Source organism: Armigeres subalbatus, chromosome 2 (assembly GCF_024139115.2).
Source record: "Armigeres subalbatus isolate Guangzhou_Male chromosome 2, GZ_Asu_2, whole genome shotgun sequence".
Taxonomy (NCBI): Eukaryota; Metazoa; Arthropoda; class Insecta; order Diptera; family Culicidae; genus Armigeres; species Armigeres subalbatus.
Genome location: NC_085140.1, coordinates 438,473,342 through 438,482,594, shown reverse-complemented (window position 1 = coordinate 438,482,594; position 9,253 = coordinate 438,473,342). Strand labels below are relative to the sequence as shown.

Below are 9,253 nucleotides of genomic sequence, written 5' to 3'. Positions count from 1 at the left end.
CTTTGTTTTGGTACTCAACCCACCTTCACCTTAAACGACTAGTTTGGTTGAGAGTTATTAAGCGAAAGAGACCTGCTCTTCGTTTGTTTATTAGTTTTATGTCCTTCAGAATCGTTTCATTACGTTACATAAGTGGATTGACAGTTCATTACACTTTGAACTGATTATGATCAATATAAAGTAAATACACTGAAAGTAGTCAATTCAACTTCACAATAAACTGATGTAACATCTTCCCCCTTCGGAAGAATTTATATAATTCAACTTTGAACACATTGATATTCATTTTTCAAAGGTATTAATTCAGAGCACCTTAATTCTAATCATAGTAAACATAATTCGGATCTGACTTAGCTTGTCTAACTCGTTTAAATCGCCGAGGTTCGATATCCGGCCGAGTATCTTCTCGTTTACGTTTGGTGCCACGACCGTTTAGTTCTTCTGTGAAATCCAATGGGTGTTCGCAACCGGTAGTAACCGGCGGGTCAATTGATCGGGCCATGTTCTGTGAGTTGGTAGTAGGAAGCGAGATGTTTGGCCTGTTAAAGGGTTCCGGATCATTAGCCGGACGAATTTGGGTTCGATGAGCAGTGGTTTGCACGCTTCCAATTGCTACCTGTAAAATATGACGAGAAACACGTCTTAGAAAAATAGCTTTTAACCATCTTACAGGATTATGTGGATTATGATTTTTGTACCACACTGTGTCACCACTAATCAGCTTGTCCAAAGGATCAACGATGTCTGCTTTCTTTTTGAAAGACAGAATAACATCATGTTTGTGGTCAGCTTGTGTAGACAATTTGTATTTTGTTATTTTTTTTTGGATTTATCAGCTCCATTATGGTTTTTGGTTTATAAGTAAAGATTTTTTCTGATGGGAATTCTTCTTCATTTGGTAAGCATGTATTACGATAGTTGAATAAAAAAAGATTGATTTGGTCCTCCATATTAAATTCCATTATTTCAGGATCAATGAGAAACTTTTTTAATACCTCCTTGGTAGTCCTAACCAATCTCTCTGCCTGACCGTTACTGGCAGGATTATATGGAGGACTCTTCAATACATTTATTCCTTGCTTCTCTAAAAATCCTACAAATGCCTGAGAATTGAAAGGTGGACCTCCGTCGGAGACTAAACAGTCAGGTAAACCAAAACGAGCAAAAAACTCTACCAATTTGGTTAATACCTTAGAACAATCAGTACCTCTTTTCATCCATTCAATTTCTAACCATTTGGAGAAACTGTCTACAATCAACAAAAAGGTATGACCAGAAAAATGAAAGAAATCCATATGTATTCTACTGAAAGGCTTAGTGCTTGGTGTCCATTTAGACTCTATTTTCTGTTTAGGTACAACTGCCATTTGGTTACATGCCTCACAACACTTTACGAATTTTTCTATTGCCTCATTAATACCGAACCAATACACTGCTCTTCTAGCCAACTGCTTCATTTTTACCATACCATTATGATTAGCATGGAGCAGTCTCAAAATATGTTTTTGTGGCTGTAGTGGAATCACCACTCGGTCCTGATATAGCATGCAACCCTCTACCATCTCCAGGTCCTTTTGGTTGGAAAATACATTCATAAATTTTTTGTCTACATTATTTGGCCATCCTTTGTTCATGAATAAAATAACATTTTGTAGAAAATCATCTTTTTTTGTTTCTTTTGCAATTTTGCAATAATCAAGTGGCATTTCCCCCGAAAAGTTTATACTTCTGACATATTCCAAACCATATTCATCTGGAATTGTCTGTTTTAAAGGAAACCGCGAACAAAAGTCTGCATTGCCCATTTTATGTGACGGCCTGTAAAATATTTCAAAATCATAAATAGATAGCTCCATAATAAAGCGTTGTAATCGAGTAACCATAATAGAGTTTCTACCTGATTTACCAAAAATACCCAATAATGGTTTATGATCCGTAAAAACTTTGAATGTTTGTCCATATAGATATTTATGAAATTTTTTTACGGTGCAGACTAAAGCTAATGCTTCCAAGTGTAGAATTGGGTACGATTTCTGTGCGGCATTCAGGGAAAACGATGTGAAACATATAGGCTTTTCAACACTATCTACAATGTGGGCCATCACCCCTCCCAATCCGTAACTAGAAGCATCCGTAATTATTGAAATAGGTTTTTTTGGATCAAAATATTCTAAAAAGTTGGTTTCTAATAAAGATGTTTTTGCCAGCTCAAATGCTTTATCACAGTTTTCATCCCATAAAAATTTCACGTTTTTCTTTAATAAATTATATAAATGATATAATTTGGAAGATAAATGTGGTATAAATTTGTTGTAATAATTAATTAAACCAATGAAAGATTTAAGTTCTGTTACATTCTGAGGAATTTTAGCTATTTTTATGGTAGCAACCTTATCTGCGCAAGGCAACAGACCATTTTCAGTTAGAACATGACCAAGGTAGTCTAACTGTGAAACAAAAAACTTGCATTTATCTATATTTACCTTAATGTTATAGTCATTTAACCTTTCTAGCACCAAAACCAATTTCTTATTACAATCATCAAAGTCGAAACCTGCAATTAAAACGTCATCCAAATAACAGTAGACATATTCTAAACCCTTCAGTACTTGGTCCATCACCTGCTGAAAGATTGCGGCGCTAGAAGAAGCGCCTTGGGGTAACCTATTATAGACAAACAATCCTTTAATTGTATTTATAACCGTGAATTTTCTAGACTTTTCCGATAAAGATAACTGGGTGTATGCACCTTCCAAATCTAAAGAGCAGAACATTTTACAACCTGCTAAACCAGAAAATAAATCTTGTGCTGTTGGTAAAGGGTAAGTATTTGGTATGATTATCTTGTTGATAGAAACTTTGCAATCAATCACTAGTCTGATGTCGTTATTTTTTTTTACTACAACTACCACAGGAGAAGCCCATTCACTGGTTTTTACCGAAGTTATTACACCCTCTTTCTCTAAGCGTCCCAAATAATTCACAACCTGGTCACGTAAACGATATGGCACGTCGTATGCCTTTTTGAAAATAGGTGATTCCTATTTTAAGACTAAATCCGCTTCAAAATGTTTGATTGGTAATGAAAAATCCTTTCTAAAAACATTTGAAAATTTATGTTTCAAGTCTTTCACTGTTTTATCAAAATTATGTTCAGTCAAACCATTCACCATTAAAGAACCAGTAAAGAAATCCCTCCAATTTGAGAAGAATACGTCCAACCAAGTCCGACCAAGCAGGGGAATAAATTCATTATCACAGTCAATTACTAATAGTTGCAAGTATGCCTTTTTTTCCTTAATTTTCACCGAAACATTTGCTTCTCCCCTAATATTAAGTCTGTTTCCACTTACAACAATTAATTGCTTACTGCTTTTTTTTAAAGCTTTGTCAAACATACGAAAATATTGATTTTTACCAATTACGGATACCGATGAACCACAATCCACTTCCATAATTAACTTTTTGCCTTCAACTATAGCATTTACTAAACATGGATTATTTATCTTGTTGATAGACGAAACCATCATGCACTCTAAATCACCTGCGTCAAAATCCTCGTCTTCACTGTCTGATTTGTCGGTTCTTAATCGGTTGAATAGGCCACTGATATGTTCCTCATCTGCAGCTGCACTACCGCCATGTTCCGCTTGCCAAGTATCCATGAATTTTACGGTGTCTCTTTTAAGATTTTTTAATTTAAAACACTTACGCTTTAAATGACCTTTCAGTCCACAAAAATCACAAACGCGATCCTCATATCCTAGTCGGTTTCTGCTATTGTCCCTTTTCCAATCGGTCGACCTTGGCCTACCGTATGGTCGATAACCAAGTCTGTCTTTTACCGATCCCTTTTCGTTTCTATTGAGTGATCTAGCCAATTCCCGAACATCCTCCATTTTCTTAAAAGAGATACCTTTCTGTCTACTTTGCCTAACTGCTGCAATTTGATCTTGATCATTCGTTTTCATATGCCTCGCGTTGGAGCTAGCCATCTCCACGTAATAACAATTTTTTCAGCATTTGGAAGGGTTAAATTTTCTTCACTAAGAAGCCGCTGCTGCAAGGCTTTGTCTTTGACCCCAGCAATAATTCTATCCAAAATAGCTTTCCCCTTGAAATTCTCAAAAGAACAAAATTCGGCTTGAAGCTTCACCGAAAGAACGAAGTCCTCTACTGTTTCATCGTGCTGTTGCACCCGGTGATTAAATTTGAACCGCTGGATCATGTCCGATTCGGTTTTATCAAATCGGCTTTTCAATTTGGCTACCATTTCGTCATATTGGATATCGCAGTAATCAGTATTAGGAAACAATAATTTAACTTCACTATACACCGCAGGACCACATAAGGTAGCAAAATAATCTTTTCTATCTACCTCCTCAATCTTGTTCAACCGAAACACGGATCCTAATCTTTCAATCCATTCGGAGAATGATGTTCCTTTTCTATATGGTTCCATATGTAATGTAGCCTGAGCCATTTTGGAAAATAATTGGCACCCGGATATAATAAAAGGAAGAGACAAAAAATGGGTAGCTTACCAAATTATCCAGACCTTTACGTATGCCAGCCAGTAAGCGGTTTGCTAGCCGCTCAACCAGCGGAGCGGAAAAATCGCTGAACGTATCCGAACAGAAATCCGAACAGATTTGTCACCAGTTTCGAACAAGAATCCGAACAGAAATTCGTTTAAAACTCGTCACAGGATGTTCACTTTCACTGATGCCAATTAGCAACTTCCTTTCAACCCTATACGATTGAAAAAAAAAACACGTTAATAATGTTATTGTTCATAAAGTGTAACTATTTGGTTTTGTTATAGTCTTCTATTCACTTTCCGCTTATTATTCACACGGAACAAAAAAACAAAGCTGTTGAAACACAATAGCCTATTCTTTTCCCAACAAACATTCACTAGTTGAACTAACATCAGTGTGATGATTTAATTCAGCGCTGTGTTGAATTATGTCTGTACTATTTCTTATCACAACTTCTGTTCAAGCTTTGTTCACACAATTTTGGCGAACTTATACAACTACATCATATCATTTTGAAAAACAACTTTATTAACTGATTCGTTAAACCTTTAATAAGCATTTTACTAAGCTTCAATTCAGCTACATGTGAATTCTTCGAAAATAATAACGCATAGAAGGTAACATCAGTAAGATCTTCAATGAACGTATTTTGAAGCAATTGCTATTTTCATATAATCATTTTAAAATTTTCCTAAATCGGGTCTCGAATTGCTGTCATTTGATCATCCGCCGGTAACGTTGTCATCCGCGCTATCCTTGATTTGTAAGATATGGCTCACTCACTGCATAACATAAATAATCTTATTGCTGAATATGAATCATAATTGGACTCTTATTCAATAAGTCGATCTGTCAAACTACAGTTTGTTAATAACTGTACAATTTTTTATTTCAACCATTGTTCAACCAGTCATAACCATCGCACACTAGGAAAAATACGTAAAAATAATGTCGATAAACGATAAAATAAAATCCGTCCCCAATGCTATTTATGAATTTATGAAAATAAAATCAATGTATATTCGGCCTTCCTCAGAATCTTTTGATAATCGGTTGCGATATGATTGTCAAATGCTAAGATAATTTCAATTATTTCGCCGCAATAAAGATCAACATCCATGCGATAATATTGGGATTACACACATCAAAGATTCAATAATTTTCCGATGTTATTCAACGGCGTTATGTCCGGCTTTTAGTAAATTTAGTTCCGCATGAATGCATAATTTTTTTTATTGCTCCAGCAGTTTTGTTCGTTATAATCTCCGACAGTTTAATAAATCACGAAAATAAAAAGCATGTCTTGAAAATAAATCATTATTTTTCTATAAATCAAATTTCCCAGATCTAGAACCCAGATTTTCTCTCAAACTGAAAAAGCATGTTTTTTTCCCACTGTGCGATAGATCAGATAAATTTGAAATCCAATGGTTAAGAAGGACAAAGGTTAAGAAGGATGTCTAATGCCTGCTTATTAACTTACACGCTCGTCCGGCTGAACTCAATTTTGGGTCGATTTAACTCAAATTCATAACTTCTTTTGAGACGTCAAACGCTGAGTAACTGAGATTTATGAATTTGAGTAAATGTCACTCAAAATAATATAAAAAGGCTAAAATATGAAACTGAGTTCACCGAGAAAATGTTAAAAAATGGCGAAGTCCTGAGGTTTGGATCTAAACGTTTTAAAATCATTAGTGAAAAAATATAGTAATTAAAAACAAATAAGTTTCTCGGTAAGTTTAACCAACATTTGTCAGCAACTTGTATGTTTTTCACATTTTCCGTTACCACTTTCTGCAATTACTCATATAGGCTTCTTCTTCAATGGCTCTACATTCCAACTGGAACTTGGCCTGCATTTCAACTTGTGTTCTATTACCATTTCCACAGTAAATTATTGGAATAATTTGTATGCTTGCCAATTGCATAAGATACATGTTGTGTGGCAAGGACAATAGATACACTCAACCCGAGAATGTTTCCCATCCCATCCTACAGGCCCATAGGCCAGATATCGGAAATCAAACTCACCAGCTCCGTATCGGCAATCCTGTCTTTGCTCGCAACGCTAATAGTCAAGACAAGGCGTGATCTTATGGCAAAGATGGCAAGAAGCGGTGATTTCTGCTTATAGGGTAAGTTTCTGAACAGTTTCATATTCATGAATGAAGTTAAATAATTACTATTTTTGATTCGAATTTGTAGAGTTAGTTCGGAACTTTCCGGTTAGCGAATTGGTGAATTTTGAAGAAAGTTAATGACTGGACGACTTAATCCAGTGTTACTGGAGGATCTCGGACAAGACCGGTGAAGATTTTACAGAAGCTCGGCGCAAAACGATGCAGAATTGAAACCTAAAATATCCCCCCGAGAGCTAGATGTAATTTAAAAATTCTACTAAAATATCTTTTGATTTTCGACAGGTACTTCTTCAGAAAATACTTTGTTTTGAAAAAAAAAATGAAAATAATGAGCTTCTTTTAGTTCGACAAACTCAATTTCATAAATATTCGATTTTATGAAATTGAGTAGATATAACTCAAAATTAAATAACTGACACCATAACTCAAAATTGAGTTCAAGGCCATGAACTCAATTTTGTCTTGAGCCAGTTTTTCCGATTTTGAGTTAAACTGACCCAAATTTGAGTTGAGCCAGACGAGCGTGTACTATTCAAACTCAATTCGACCACCCTTTCTGAGCATCACATCATAGTCGAACAGAGAACTTTAAAAATCATTAGTTCAGTACATTGTTAAACTTCCCCAATGTGCTGAAATGTGATAAAACGAAAACGTAAGTTCGACTTCAAATAAAGGTAGTAAACAAATAAATAGGCCATGTCGAATATTAGTTAGATTAAATGCTGAAATGAAATCTGTCTTGCGAATTATTCAGCATCCATTTTATTCAGCTACAAAGATCACAAATAAACAATAATTCAACCTAGTTGCTTATTTGTAGCTTGTCGTTGTTTGTTGGGTTTCTCTATATCCAAAAAGCCAACAATGGCCACTTCCTTGGATACTCACGTTGCCGGAAAAGTATGGTCAATGCGCAGTCCGGAAACCTTTGTTTCAAACAATTCAACCTTTCTTCGTCTGCTAAGTTTTTTTTACTGCACTACCGGAGCACCAGCTAACTAATGTTGGACGGAATCCCGACGGATAGTTACCAAAAACTAAACACTTGAATTAAAATTTATCCTTCGTCGCCAGCTGTAATGTATGGTATTATAGGGGTATTTCGGTACACTTTTAAACGACTAGTTTGGTTGAGAGTTATTAAGCGAAAGAGACCTGCTCTTCGTTTGTTTATTGGTTTTATGTCCTTCAGAATCGTTTCATTACGTTACATAAGTGGATTGACAGTTCATTACACTTTGAACTGATTATGATCAATATAAAGTAAATACACTGAAAGTAGTCAATTCAACTACACAATAAACTGATGTAACACAACTAAAATGTTCAATTTAATGTTCCAGTACTATCTTTATCCAAATCGTAATTAATTCCAATCCAATTAAAATCTAATCCATATACCCTACACGGTTACTGGCTAAAACCCATTAATGTGTAAAAAAGTATACATTTTTTGATCGTCCATTGATCTGTCAAAAAAGGGGTAATTTTAAAAACTGTCAAATGGGTGAAAAAGTACCCATGTTCAAATTTTATTTGGAGAAAAAAAAAGTATATTTTTTTACCCATTAATGGGTGAAAAAATAGTTGTGAACATTTTCGAACTGTTACCCGTTTATTGATAGAAAGGGAATTGAAATCAACTAACTCACGTAAAATGTAAGTAAACGATTACGATTTTCTCAATAATATCTACCATTACCGCTTAATTTTTATTTGCTAGGATTTTATTTCTAGTTCTTCGCTTGTGAAATTTCAGAGGAAAATAGAGGCTACCATTTTGCATTTCTGCCTGACGATTACAAGAAACGGTAAGTTTTTAAAATAAATCTTCTGCAATGCTTTAGTTTCATTAGAATTTCGTTAAACTACAGGTTATTCCACGACTAATTAATACGAAGAAGGACCAGGTATGGATAAACTCAAGGACCACCTGAAATGCGGGCCGCGGGCCACCATTGGAAGCATTCATCCTGAGACGAACCATATTGCCATTCAGGAAGCGGACATGATGGATTATTCGTACTTGTATTCGTATACGGAGCAATAATTTTCATTATGTTCAATGTTTATAATAGTTATGTTTTCCAATAAAAAAATGTATAGTCTAATTGATTTTTCATGTTCCAAAATATCTGCATAAAAATCGGTATTAAAGCAAACCAAAATTATTTTGATAAAAATGGGTATTTATTTACCCATTTTGCCGGAAAATCGCTTCGATTTGATGGGTAAAATAATACGCATCTTTTGACAGAAACATGACTTACCCATTAATGGGTAAACCGGTTTTACTCATTAAATGAGTAGTGGCGGTTTTGGCGAAAATGGGTGCCATAGTACCCATTAATGGGTTTTAGCCAGTAACCGTGTAGTCCGAGTTCTGCCGCGGCCGAGTATAGACGCTTATGCTACGTTTAGACAAGGCAAGTGAATTGAGCAAATCGCTTGAATCGAACGCGAACTGAACGTGTAAACACCTTAATTCAATTCACTTGAACGAAAAGAAAGTTGAACATGTTCAACTTTTGGCAAGTCAATTGAATTCAACTGAGTTGTTCAATT

General features: G+C 35.2%; 1 long non-coding RNA gene across 1 annotated transcript; it reads right to left on the bottom strand.

Moving 5' to 3' along the window:
- Positions 1–257: 257 nt before the first annotated feature.
- Positions 258–7,976, bottom strand: LOC134218059 (uncharacterized). The gene is made up of 3 exons (XR_009981237.1): positions 7,577–7,976; positions 4,545–4,752; positions 258–616 (listed from the first exon to the last, which is right to left on the bottom strand). It is a non-coding gene; the product is annotated as an uncharacterized LOC134218059 (long non-coding RNA).
- Positions 7,977–9,253: the final 1,277 nt, after the last annotated feature.